Source organism: Hydra viridissima, unplaced genomic scaffold (assembly GCF_058129835.1).
Source record: "Hydra viridissima isolate aposymbiotic clone 2 unplaced genomic scaffold, HvirCarnegie_v1 scaffold_1, whole genome shotgun sequence".
Classification (NCBI taxonomy): Eukaryota; Metazoa; Cnidaria; class Hydrozoa; order Anthoathecata; family Hydridae; genus Hydra; species Hydra viridissima.
Window position 1 is genome coordinate 18,723,046 of NW_028324300.1, and position 14,918 is coordinate 18,737,963.

The following is a 14,918-nucleotide window of genomic DNA, read 5'->3' on the forward strand; positions in this document are numbered from 1 at the left end:
CGCATGGATTTAAGAAAAATATTATAAAACAAAGTTTTTTTATAAACAAAAAAAAATTTTAAAAAACGAAGCAATTTTGTAAAAAAAGCAATTTTATAAATCAGTGAAATGTAATACATAGAAACAACTTTTAACTGATACTTCTTATACAACTTATGAACAAAACAGTTAAACTGAGTGTATTGTTTTTAGTTTTTTTTTAAGTTTTTTTTTGTTTTTGTTTATTCAAGTTCAAAATGATGAAAGTACTGTTTTAAACAATTTAGACTAAAACTGCGAACCATGTTTGTTTTTTTCTTGATCTAGTCAAATTCTTTTTTCTTATAAAAGGCACAATTTTTTTCCCCTTCTTGTTGCTAACATACTGCTGTTTCTTGCTTATAAGTGAACATGAAAGAGATTTTGTGGAAAAGTGCAGTTATTTGAAAATTATTTGAAGAATATTTGATTAACTTTACAAATTGTGTTCAAGCATTCTTCAAAAAATAAAAGTCAAAATGCTCTAGTAATTGGTTTACACTCTTTCTATTTTATAAGAAAAGTTATTAAAAAAAAAATTAGGTTTTCTATGATGCTGTCCACATTTTTTTTTTTTTTCTAAAACTACGATGTCAAAATATCAATTAAACTTATTCATATAACTGTTCTTTGAAAAATTGCGTTCTGTAAATGCACGCGGCCATTGAAGAAAGATCTCTTAAGCGGTTAGCGTTCTATCGGATGATTCAAAATAACATTTTGAACTTTTAAAAAAACGCAGACCTGGAATGTTTTTATATGCTCGTACGCATGCGTTTTAAATGAAAAACTATCACGCTGGGTTTTTATAAAACGTTTTTCTTACAAAAAAATTATCAAATGTTTGATTTGGTTGCACAATGTTAAAAGCAAGGGAGGGGCCTACATTAACAAAACATTTGTTATATTCTTGACATATATTTGTTTCGCTTGTTACCGTAGATTTCCTTAATTCCGAACAGTCCCTAATTCCGAACAGCTTTAGTTCACTTATTGTTACATCTTTTATTTTTGTGGGATTTTTAAAAGGAAAACTGATTAATAAATTGAAAGACTAGGGTAATGAGAATATGAAAAAATATTTTCAAAATATATATTGCAACCATTAAATTTTTTAATTGCAAGCAAAACACTTTTTAAAACCCTGAAAAACCAACAATATAAAACCGACTTAAAAAAAAAAAAGGCAATTTAAATTGCGTACTGTTCGATGTAGAATTTGATGGTGATTATTTATCTGAAAAAAAAGTCAAAAATTAGCAAAACTTCGTAAGATATCTCAAAAACAGTATTTTTCTGCATAACTAAAATGTTTCCCAAATCCGAACAGATTTTGGAATGCACTTTTTTTTGCAAAAGTAAGCGTTTTTACGTGCAAGTAATTAACCGCAATATTTAACAAAAGTATTTTAACGACATTAACTTAGAAACTAATAAATGCTTTTAACATTTTTATTGAATTTCTAAACGTATTGTTTATCTTAACGTTTGTTAATAAAAAAGAAATGTCAAAGTTTAAAAAAAATGAAGATCGCGAAAGAAATTGTATTACAATTATTACAATGCAAAACTACAATGAACAATTTTTCAGTCTTTGAATTACTCCTATTTCAAAATACAACTGCGTAAAGGATAAAACTGCATTGCTGTATGATAAAAAAGCACTACAAGCTTCCTATTTGATTAATTAATGCTGCAACCGACATGATACTAACAACTGAGATTTCTTCTGGTTAACTGACAGAAACAGGCAGTGACTGTGAAGGTTCTTTTTTAACTGATTACAAAAAAATAATTTAAGACAAGATCTAATAAATAGATAATTCACACTCTGCACTAACACAATGTTATACCCTTACATTAAAATAAAAGTAATTTTAAATTTTACCTCACTCTAATCTAGAGGTCTAGGCTAGCATAAATTATTTACTTTTTTAAATTGAATGCCATTTTTTGGAAATTGATATGTACGTTCGGAATTAGGAACACGTGTTCCTTATTCCGAACGAAAACTTTACTTTTCAAATTTAAAAATTAACAATATTTTTATAATAAATATACTTGTTACTTAATATGGTTCGATTCAGTTTAGGTTCCAGTTTATTTATTTAAAAAAATTAATATTAAATTCAAAAAGCAAGCGGAGTTATTCAACTTTAAGTACGATTTTGTTCGGAATTAGGGAAATCTACGGTATAATTTTTTTTATCGAAAATTAGTTTTTGTGGTAAGCAAGTGTGCTTTTTTTCTTTTTCTGTTAGTCCATTTTTAACAGCCCATTTTCCTAATAAGTATTTTTAAATTTTGTATTGATTATCGCGGACCATTCTTATGGAATAAAATAGTTTTGAAGAATTTTACTGAGGATTTTGTTCATCAAAGTAATACTTTTCTTTTAAACGAAAGCTTAAAGAACTCATTTTTAATTTTAAATTTAAATTAAATAACATTAAAGAACTCAAATATTGTATAAATTTTAACACGATCATTTCTTAGCGGTACTTGACGACTAGGCCGTATGGTCTTCTACGAGTTCCCGCATTCTTTTATTATTTAATAACGATCATTATATATATATATATATATGTTGGCAACAAAGATATTCTGCATTTTTAAAGTTTAGAGGCTGTATCCTTGAAGAGCTGTATCGTTTTTAAAGTGTCTGTATATTATTCTTATTTTTTGCTGACTCAGATGTATTTTTCAAAGTTAAGAGAAAAGCACGAAAGTAGGTTAACAATATAAAAACAGGATTTTTTCACATGTAATTACTAATTTTTTCAGTGTCAACATTATTTTACTATATTAAACCTAGCAGTAGTGGTTCACCACGACACCTCTTTCCCGCGCGCCTCGACCACCTCCAAGACGTGACATGTTGCGAAAGTTTGGAAAATCTGCCCCGCCATTTCGCCTCCAAACCTTGAAGGCACAACGAGAATTTGGCCCGTGGTGCTCTTGTCGCCAACTTTGAAAATCAGCCCGTACAAGTTCTATAAAATGTAAAAAATGCGAAAGAGTAAGAAATTAATCATAAGACAAAACTAAAAGTAAAATGTGTTAAAAAATGACACACGTTTCTTTTGTGATTTGTAAATCTTTTCTTGTGGTCCTTAAATAAACATTTTGTTTAAACATTTGCTTACTATTCAAATTTTATTATGAATATTATAATTTTCTTTATACTTAATCTACTTATTTTGATCTAGCTTATACAGATTTCTAAAGGTTTTTAATTTGTAGATACCAGTAATGCAAACACATTTCAAATACATTAAAGAATAACTAAACTAATGATTCATAACTTAGAAAGTAAAACGAGAAAATAAATTTAGCAAACCAAACAAACTTATTATTATTATTTTTTTAAGGTAATGATGGGGGCTCTTGAGGATAATAAGGTCAACAAACTCTAACTCTTTCAATAATAACTTAATAACGTTCAGAATATTTAATATATAAAATAAACAGATAAACATTATTTTTACCCAGCATTGCTTTTCTTTTAACTGAAAAGAAAATATTTTGCTTTTATGCAATTTTGTACAATATTTTTAGCAAAATTAGTAAATTAGCTAAAATTGCAATACATACTACGTACCCAACTCACCCTTTTTTCGAACTATAAACAAAAGTACATTTTAAACTAGATAATTAACTTTAACAACTGGTAATATTTAAACTAATTGCAAAAACTTATTGTGCGTATGCTTAAATAGAAGTAAAAAAGTGGGTCCAAAATATACTTGATTAATTCAAAACCAACCAACTTTTTAACATTCATGTATTCCCACTTGTGTGGTTTGCATGGCCTTACATAATAATTATAATTAATTTTAATTGACACATCATAATTGATATTACAGAAGAGTAAAAGCGTTTTTTTTACAACCAGATAACCCTTCTTGATTTTTACCTGTTTTGCAGATAAAGAAGGAGTATTTTATCATGTTATCCTACCACTAAAAAATATTACCGTCCGAGGTTAACGTGAAACTCCTCCTAACCTTAAATAAAATCGAAATAAGGGTTTTATATCATAGTTTCTTTTCTACATTCACTGCAGTCAAGGAGCCTCACCCCCCACCAAAAAAAAAAAAAAAAAAAAAAAATGAAGTAGATTTTAAAGGGTAAATAAATAACAGATAGACAATATAAAAGATATTAACTTGCTTGATTTGCATTTCTTTTAAAGCTAAATGTGAAAGAAAGATCAAAAATTTTAAAAATAAAACTCATTTAAGCCTCTAAATTTTATGATAATAAAGCTTACTTATTTCATCTTCTTCCACTGAATATAAACAGGTTTTACTAAAAAACAGGTTTTATTAAAAAAACAGGTTTTATTAAAAAAACAGGTTTTATTAAAAAAACAGGTTTTATTAAAAAAACAGGTTTTATTAAAAAAACAAGTTTTATTAAAAAAAAAGGTCAGCAGAGAAAAAATAAAAGTGCATGAAAAATTTAAATGAAAGGAATAATGCAAAAGTATTATATCATTTAAAACATAAAATCCTAAGATGTAAATCTTTTGCAGAAATTTCATACATGCAAAACTGTTGAAAAACCTTCTTGTTCTTTTCTCAGCAACGTCTAAAGCAAAAAATAAAGAATTAAAAAAAGTATTATACTTTGATAATAAATAACTAAATAAATATGAAAAAAATTTGTTAACAGTTTAAATAAATACATAACTTAAAATTACCAAATATTGCATTTCTTTTTTCGACAAAACAAAATAGATTTAAATCTTTGATGCAATATATTACATGTTTTGTTTTATATCATATATATAACTATATTTCAGACAAAATTATTAACAAAAACTCCAACATGAATTACCTTACTAACTCATTCCGTTTGCAAGCTAAAATTAATAATAATAATAAAAAAAAATTTCTAAATAAACTGTAATATGAATCTGGCTTTATCAGAAACTAAATGAATAATTAGTAAATACCTGCTCTCTCTCTCATTATATATATATATACAGAGTCGGCTTGTGAAAAATATATGTGTGCGAGAATAAATTAGGCGCCTTTTAGATTTAAATTCCAAGCGAGCTCGCAAGCGTCAGCTTGCTTGCAAAAAATGTTTTCAATGGAAATTATTGATAAACCATTTAAAAGTTCCTGGCCCATTGTTGATCGTAAATAGTTTTTTATTAATTTTAATTTGGAAAAACTACGTTCCCTTGTACTCACTGTTACCGATAGTGTTAATAATATTCTTAAGTAAATACAAACATTAGGAAACAGTTCTTCAAGCTGACTATCATATATCCATTTAAGCACAGATTCCGGTGATTTTTTCCCATCTAGTTTCCGTCTAATAGACTTAGTCCTTTTGCTTGGGTTTTTTATTTATTTTTCATTTGGTTTAATGCAAGTTCTTTAAAATTTTATGCCTTTATAATACCTTCTTATTTTTATAAAACAATAACATTCATTTTTTTAAATTTAATTTATTTGAACTTTAAAAAATATGCAAAAAACAACTCATTACGCAATGCATCATAATCTGAAACCGCACTATCTGCATCAAACTAGGCAATTGTAATTGCATGCAATTTTACTAGCTAGATCTACTATTACTAACAAAAAATAATTATGCACAAAAAATAACCAAAACAAAAAATCTGTAAAAATAATAATATAAATATAAGACTAACAAAGAGATTTGTAAATTTTTTATAAAAACATTCAAGAAAATGTTTTTAAATCTGGAAAATAAGGTGCAGATACGTCATTCACAACTGACAATAGAAGTTTAATGCGGGGACCGATTTCAGTAAAGCATCAATGTTGGCCATCTTGTCCAGAAGTTAACATAAAATGTAAACTTTTGTCTGATTGGCTAGCAGAAAACATTGAAAAAAAAACTGATTAGAATTGGACAAGGGGAATAACTCAGTTTTTACAAAAATGGACTTAGTAACTTTGTTATTTTTAGTTATAAGTCTAGAAAGATCTATATATTTTGTTTCTAAGCAAAATTTTATTTTTGCGCCTTTTTAATGCTGCGCCTGTGTGTTTCGCACACTTCGCACACGCTACGAGCCGGCTCTGTATATATATATATACATATATATATATATATATATATATATATATATATATATATATATATATATATATATATATATATATATATATAAATAAAGATACCTATATACATCATGCAATATATATAGTTTGCATAAAGTATTTTATATACAAAAAACTCTACAAAAGTAGTGAATACAAAATAATGAAAACCTAGTGGATCTCACAATTGACTTCAATGAAGTCAACACACACACACACACACACACACATATATAGACATTATATATATATATATATATATATATATATATATATATATATATATATATATATATATATATGTTACATTATTTACATAATTATAATGTGTATATACATATAAATAATTCTAAATGTATAAATACATAATAACTTATATTTATCAAAGTTATTATGTATGTACACATATGTATATAATATATATATATAGCATATGTATATATGATATATATATATATATATATTTATAGCATATGTATATATTATATATATGTGTATATATATGTATATATGCAGACAGACGTTTATATGTGTATAAACATATTATATATATATATATATATATATATATATATATATATATATATATATATATATATATATATATATATAAATTACAAAATGTGTATAAAATATATATATAATACAAAATGTGTATAAAATATATATATATAACACTGCTCCACAAAATCTCAGGATACTACTTTAAGCTGTGCCAAGAAAATGACTTACATAGGCTGAAAGCCCTATGCAACCAGACTTCAAAAATGTAAAAATTGAAATCCACCTATTTTGTCTATTGGAGAAAATTAGGTTTTAGTTTTTACCTACTTAGCACAATATGAAGAAATGACAGCCTTTCAAAATTTTCATTTTTACAGTACCAAAAAATACATCAAAATATGACCTGCAGACTTTTAGGAGTAAGAATAATAATAATAAACAATGATATGTTACAATTATTGCTGCTGAGGATACAGATATGTAAGCCCTTTAATCCTTTAAATATTATTAAAAATTCATGCTTACTTGTAGTTTTCGACCCAATTTTTACCCAAACTTCAAACCCAATTACGTCATAATTATTGCAAATTTGCAAAACCACAGGTTATTTTACGAAAAACCTTTATTTGTTTTGAAATGTGCGGCCGTAGCAGGATCTTTTTTAATTGTCAAAATGCCTAACAAAGCAAAAGATCATGAAAATTGCAGGAAAACCATTTGTTTTATGTACATGGTGAAGGCTACTATAAAGCTGACTCAGTTTCAAGCGGACAGAGTGAAAAAAATCTTTGAAGAAAATTTTACTTTCCTAGACCCAAGAGTGTCCAGAGGCATTTGTTCAGCATGCTGGATTACTCTTTTGAGAAAAGAACAAGGAAAAGATGTTGAGCTTCCCTCCCTTTTCAACTTCAAGTCTATCAATGTGCAAATGGGAACCAGAGACCAAGAATGTCACTGCATAATATGCCAGATAGGTCACTCAAAGCTGCATGAAAGAAGTCCATTAAAATCCAAGGAAATGAAGGATTGTCAGCCACAAAAACGTTGCTCTACCTGCCTGAGCCTTATTGGCAAAGGTTTGACACACAACTGCAATCAGTTTCAGTGCCAACAGAATTTGAAACAACTTGCATCTGAAGACCCAAAAGCAGCAGAGCAAATTGCCTCACAAGTGATCACAACCAAAGATGCAACTCCTGGTGGATCAGTCAAAATCTCTCAACCTCAAGGAGGTCGAGAACTTTGTGTAAGAGCAGGTAACATAATGAAGATCTGATTTGCAAATTGAAAATACTTTGACTTTGTGCTCAATCATTATTTTTCTTTTCTAAATGTTAGTAAAAATTTTTTATGTTTAAGGACCATCCAGTGCAAAGAGATTATTCCATGAGCCCAGCATGACAACAGAAGATCTTGTTCAAGTTCAGCTTAATACTGGGCTATCAAACAATGGAATGGAAAAGCTTGCCTCAACCATTAACCAAGTTGCTAAATCAAGGATTGTTGAGCCCAACTTTTGAGCCAAGTTTCAGCTAAAGTCAAAGCTTTTGATGAACTGCAACCAAGCATTTAAACGATCTGGAGGTGATGTCAGAGTGGCAAAATATTTTGGCAATGTGATTTGTGAGCCAATAATCACTGGTTCTTCTAACTCATTGATTTTAGAGCTGATACCTCCAATGGAGCTCCATCTTCTGCTTGGTGTGGTAAATCACCTGTACAAATCTTTAAAAAATTTTGGCCCAAAGCCAGCCAATGGCCTGCTGCTCTTCATATTGATGAAGAACCTTTCCATGGAGGACACTTTGCAGGCAACCAATGCTACAAACTCCTCAACAATCTGGACTTGCCTTAGCATCTTGCAGAGAAAGATTCTGCATTCCAGGCTTTTGGTTTTGTGGAAACCATGAGAAAATTTTAAGTGGTTGTATCTTCTTGCTTTGGCACAAAACTTGGATCAGATTACTCAGAAAGCATCAACCAGTTCAAAGCCTCTTACTTGGCACTGCCAATGTGTAGTGTTACTCCAAAGGTGCATGCTGTGTTTTTTCACATCAAACAATTTGTTGAAATGAAGAAAGCACCTCTTGGCATTTTCGGTGAACAAGCAACAGAAGCAATTCATCACCAATTTAGTGCCCATAGGCAGAGGTACAAGCGATCTCCTGGTCATCCTGACTATGGCCAAAAGCTTTTGGCCTGCATTAATGACTACAACAGTAAGCACTTGTGAAGAGAACTTGAGAATATGAGAACTAAAGATTTTCAGAATAACAAGAACATGATCTAATTCGAAATTTTAAGATTATTTATTTCAGTGTAAAAATATTCTGTATTTTCAGCCTTAAGTAACAACAGAATATGTTGCATTATGTTTCATCTGCTTTTTACAGAAATGGAATTGTTTTGAATGCTGTAAAAATGCAAAACTTTGAAAAGCTGTCATTTCATCACTATGTGCTAAAGGTAATAAAATTTGAAATTGATTTTCTCTTGTGGACAAAATAGATGGATTTCAATTCTTACATTTTTGGAGTCTGGATGCACAAGGCTTTCAGCCAATATAAGTCATTTTCTTGGCACAGCTCAAAGTAGTATCTTATGATTTTGTGGAGCAGTGATAATATGTGTATACACATAAAAACATCTGTCTACATATATACATATATATACACACATATATATAATATATACATACGCCATAAATATATATATATATATATATCATATATAATCATATGCTATATATATATATAAATATTTATATAGCATATGTATATATTATATATATGTTATATATAATATATGAATATATTATATATATAACCACAAGTAGCCTCCTCATTTGTAGTGACCTTAAAAGCCTTGGGGAGGTAAATAGCATATATATATATATATTATATATAACATTCAGATACATTATATATATTATACACATATAAATATATATATATATATATATATATATTTATATATATATATATATATATATATATATATATCTGTGTGTGTGTCAGTAATATTTTCATTAACGTGAAGTGAAATCAGAAGTAAAAATAATTGATTTCGTTAATGTGAATAAAAATTAAAATTAGGATATATCTGAAGAACAAAAACTGAAATAGAATTGAATATAAGTATCAAAAAACAAAAATAGAAATAGAATTATTACCGAACAAAAATTATTGAATATTAAAAAAATTTTAATACAAAAACTTTTTTTTTTTTGACAATTAATTTACAAATTTTACATATTTGCTTTAAAATTGGCACACAAGTTTTGAGCATAACGATTATATTTGGAATGATTATAAAATGTATCATTGGACCACAAAACTGTTCACGTGCTTGTCATTACATTAAGTATAAATTTTTTCAAAAAAATGTGTCGTTAAGACTACTAATTGGTGTAAAATTTGATTGAAGTAAATTATGAATTAGTAACTGAAATAAGAAGTAAAATTATTGAAATCATAAGAACAGAACTGAAATTAATTTTATCAGAACTGATTCAAAACAAGTGAAATTAAAATTAGTAATTAAATCAATGCTACAAGAACGAAGTAAAAATGGAAATTGAAATTATATTTATAACTTAAATATCACTGATATGTGTATATATATATATATATATATATATATATATATATATATATATATATATATATATATTGTATATGTGTATATAATATGTGTTGTATATTATAAATATGTATACATATAAAGATATATGCGTATATATTATATATATACCATACAAATATATTCTTTATGTATGTATATAATATCATATAGATATATTATTTATGTATATATATATATATATATATATATATATATATATATATATATATATATATATATATATATATATATATATATATATATATATATATATATATATATATACATATATATATATAATGTATAAAACTGTATAGTTATATTATTTATGTCAACTCGTTTAGTAAAAAATCCAGCTAAATAGTTTTTCATTTTCAACGCATGCGTACGACCATATAAAAACATTCTAGATCAGCGTTTTTTTAAAAGTTTAAAATGTTATTTTGAATCATCCGCAAGAACGCTAACGCTCTTAAGCGAGCTAAGACTTTTTTCCTTTTGGAATTTAATTATTAGTTTAGATTTGGAATTTAATTATTAGTTTAGATATATTACATAAAGTATCATATTAAGATAGATAATAATCGTTAAGATCATCTTAAAATTGAAGTAAGTATATAAAATAGTTATATAAACATTTTTATTAGGTAAGGTAGAAAGGATTTAAAGTAGAAAGGATTTTAATTTTTAAATCGTTTTAATTTTGTTTGTTTTAGTTTTTCTTTTTGCAGTCTAATTTTTTAGAAGGAAAGTAGGGGTATGGATTTTAATTAAAGTTATACTAATGCTACTTCCATAAAATGGTTATTACTACATTGAAATTTCTGTGATGCTATTAACTATTTTTGTTGTTTTTTAGAAAATTTAGAAAAATAAGTTAAACTTTTGTGCCAACACTGACATGGCATGTCACATGTTATTGCATGTAAAGGTTAAATTTTGTTATGAGGATTACAGTTCTTATGAAAAAAAAAAAGAAGGTAAAAAGTATTGTTTGTAAATATATATTTTGAATCTTTTTAAATATTCTTGCGTGATTTTTAAAATTTTTGTTTGCACACGTTTATTGTTTGCATATATGCTTTTTTGATATGTATGTGTATGTGGTAATAAGTGCTTTATAGTTGTTTTATCAATGTGTTTAAGTATGTATATAAGGTATATATTTAACCTTATATACATATTAAAAACATATTTATTGTGTTTATAGTTGGTACGTATGTTTATATTATGTTATTTCTGTGTTTTCAAAGTGCTGCGACTTGGTAAACATCTACCTGAATATCAATTATTGTATTTTAGAGAAGGAGCAGAACAAATGGCTTTAGATCGTGCAGCTCAACGTTATATGCACCTAATGGCATGGTTTAAGTTGAATACTGAAAATAAAAGAGCACATTGCTATTTGTATGTAGACAAATAGCAATGTGCTCTTTCATTTTCAGTACTCAACTTTACATTTGATGATAAACATTGTAAATGGAAGGTTAGACAAAAGGGTGGTGATAAGGTGATAGTAAGAATGTATAAAGTTAATCCAACAGGAGAATTGTTTTTTCTTAAACTGTTACTTTTGCAAGCAAAAGGAGCAACATCTTGGGAGGATGTATGTACTGTTAATGGTATTGTTCTTGAAACGTTTCGTGAAGCATATGTTTTGAAAGGTTTGTTGCAAGATGACACTGAATGGCACGATACTCTTTCTGAGGTGGTTTTAACATGTATGCTAAAGCAAGTTAGACAGTTGTTTTCAATTATTTTCACCTTTTGTGAATCTGACAATCCTTTACATCTCTGGAATACATGCAAAGCTTTTATGATGGAATATTTCATTCACTGCTCAATCCCACTTCTAATAGCTGAGCAAGCTACTCTTCATCAAATTGAAAAGATTGTTAATCAAAGTGGTAAAATGCTGGCTGATTACAATCTGCCTGTTATTGATGAGTTTATAGGCTTAAATCTAGAAAATTTTGATGAAAATGTTCAACAACTGAAATAGTAGAATTGTGTATAAACACAACCAGCTGAAATATTAGAATTGTGTATAAAATGTTCTTTGCTTTGGCAATGGGTGCAGAAGTTTGCATTAACTGAATATATGAGAGTACAAGATTGGGAAGGTGAATTTTTCCAATGGCTTCTAAAACATGGGAATGGAACAATACCTGTCAAAGAGGAGGATCCTTTTAAAGGATGCATTGAAATACCAAATCAGTGCATTATTAGAGAAAATGAAGCAGTTGTTGAAAAGATTTTTGGAGATGCTGATCAAAATGATTATTCTAAACGTGTGATTTTAACACCAACTAATGTTGATTCATTATCAATGAAGAAGTGCTTGAATGTCTGCCAGGTGAGGTCAAAATATATTTAACTGCTGATCAAATTGATACTGATGACCTTAATGAAAGAAATAATTTTCCTGTTGAGTTTTTGAACAGTTTAACTCCTTCAGGTATGCTACCTCATTGTTTAAAATTGAAAATTGGTTGTGTAATTATGCTACTTAGAAATTTAGATCTCAAAGCTGGGTTATGCTATGGTACTCGAATGAAAGTTTGTGCTCTTCAAAATAATTATATTGATGCAGAGGTTTTGACAGGTGTTTCTGGTGGTAAACGGGTTTTTGTTCTTCGAATTCAGTTGGCTCCATCAGATTCTAATTTACCTTTTGTTCTGAAATGTCTTCAGTTTCCTGTCAGATTGGCTTATTCAATGACAATTAATAAAAGTCAAGGTCAAACATTTGATAGAGTTGGGGTATATCTCAAAAACCCGTGTTTCTCTCATGGTCAACTATATGTTGCATGTTCAAGAACCAGGGCATTTAATAGTTTGTTTTTCAAAATTGACAAACATCTCATTCAAGGTATGGTAGGTGAAAAGTGTTACACAAATAATGTTATATTTTTTTTTATTATTTTAATATTTTTTTCATAGTTTTTGATAAATATACCTGTCATTTAATATGTTTATATGTGTTATATGAAACCATATTTGTTTAAAGCTGTATATACGTTTAAATTATGTTGTTTCCATGTTTTCAAAGTGGTGTGAGTTGGCATTATATTGAGCAAGATTGATAACCTTGCCAGCCAAGCAGTGTACTTATAGCAGAGGTGTGACTTTGCAGCATTTAGTGTCAGGCGGTGTTACTGCTTTAGAGCTAGGTTGTGTTGTCTAGCCTTTTTTAATTATTCTGGAAACACATAATAATGTCTTCTAATATTGAACATAAAAACAAATATACTTTTATGTAGTTATATGTTTAGTAAAAAGATAAATATAGTTAACTTTAAATTGGTTTTCTAATTTTGTCTTTCATATTTTAATTTGGTTTGTTATTTTTGCTGGATTTTAGGATCAAGGATATAAATATTCTATTGTTATGTGTGATTGTTGTGATGTTTTGTGTTGATATTCGTTTTTAACAATAGACACCTTCACGTCGGTTACTATTGTTAAAAAAGAATTATAGGTAGTTTCATTTTTGGAACTAACTGCTTTTTTTATTTACTAAAAGCCAAGATAACATTATGCTGAAAATACAGTTTATGTCTTAATTTTATTTTTTTATTTTTTTTATTTTTTTATTATATTGTATTATTAGTCCTTTATACTATATTATACTATATTAACAATACTATATAGTATTGTTAATCCTTTTGCACTTCAAAACAGATTTTATAGTTACATTTTGGATAAAGGTTTATATTAACTGCCATGTCAAAGTAGGTTACTATAAATAGGTATATCGATTTTCAGTTATTATGTGGTGTTTTTTTTTTCTTTAAGATTTACGATTGACGCATTTATACAATTTATCAAAAAAAAACCTGATTACCTTTTATTGTAAGTTTTTGTCAGTTAAAATGGTATAAATATATGCAATTAGTTCGATTTTTTTTTTAATTTTCTCCATTTTATGCCTAATATTTTGTTGTACGTAACTTAGGGGATCTTTTTAAACAGGGGGTGAATATTGTAGTTTTGCGCATTTGTCAAATATCGAATTATTTAAATTTAATAAGGTGATCAACTAATTAATTAGCTTTTTTAGCTAAATTTCTCAAGTAATATTAAATAATTGGTAAATTATTTTACCTCCGCATACTTTTTATTTTAATTTTACAGATGGTTAAATTTTTTCAATTTAAAGGCGTTTTTCTAATTGGGTATCAGTTAAGGTTTCGCAACTTTAAATTGTGACTACTAGAAAAGGAGAGTTCTGGGACAAACCCATTTTTGGTTCCCGTTTCGAGTTTTTTTGATAATTGAGGGGTGTGAAAATGTTTTGATCTCCGTTTTGTATTTTTTTGATAATTGAGGGGTGTGAAAATGTTTTGATGATTTTGGGGTGTCTGTAAAACGTTTTTTTCATGACGATCACGTCATGAAAAAAGTTTAGTGGGTGTAAAGGTGTTTAAATCTTGCGCGAAATTATGCGTAATAAAACACTTGTCCGAGAAGAAGGTAAAAGCTTCCAGATTGACCGACTTGCACGTCGCCGGAGTTGAGAGTGACGACAAGCCTTCTTCCGGATGAAACGCTGGGCATGGAGTCAGCTTCTCCGAAATTTCTGTAAAAAGAGATGGTGGTGGTGGAACCGATGGATGCAGTGGATTGGTAAAGAAGACCTGTGGATTTGTTGTTGAAGGAAGTTAAATTTGAGCCGTTCCATGA

The 14,918-nt window shown here is 27.8% G+C and overlaps 1 protein-coding gene across 1 annotated transcript in view; it reads left to right on the forward strand.

The window, feature by feature from the left end:
• Positions 1 to 260: 260 nt before the first annotated feature.
• LOC145180945 (NACHT, LRR and PYD domains-containing protein 9-like) overlaps positions 261 to 14,918 on the forward strand; it is a 137,245-nt gene continuing 122,587 nt past the window's right edge. Inside the window, exon 1 of the mRNA XM_090076246.1 lies at positions 261 to 330. The gene's annotated coding sequence lies outside the window, so the exon portion shown is untranslated. The remainder of the gene's footprint in view (positions 331 to 14,918) is intronic.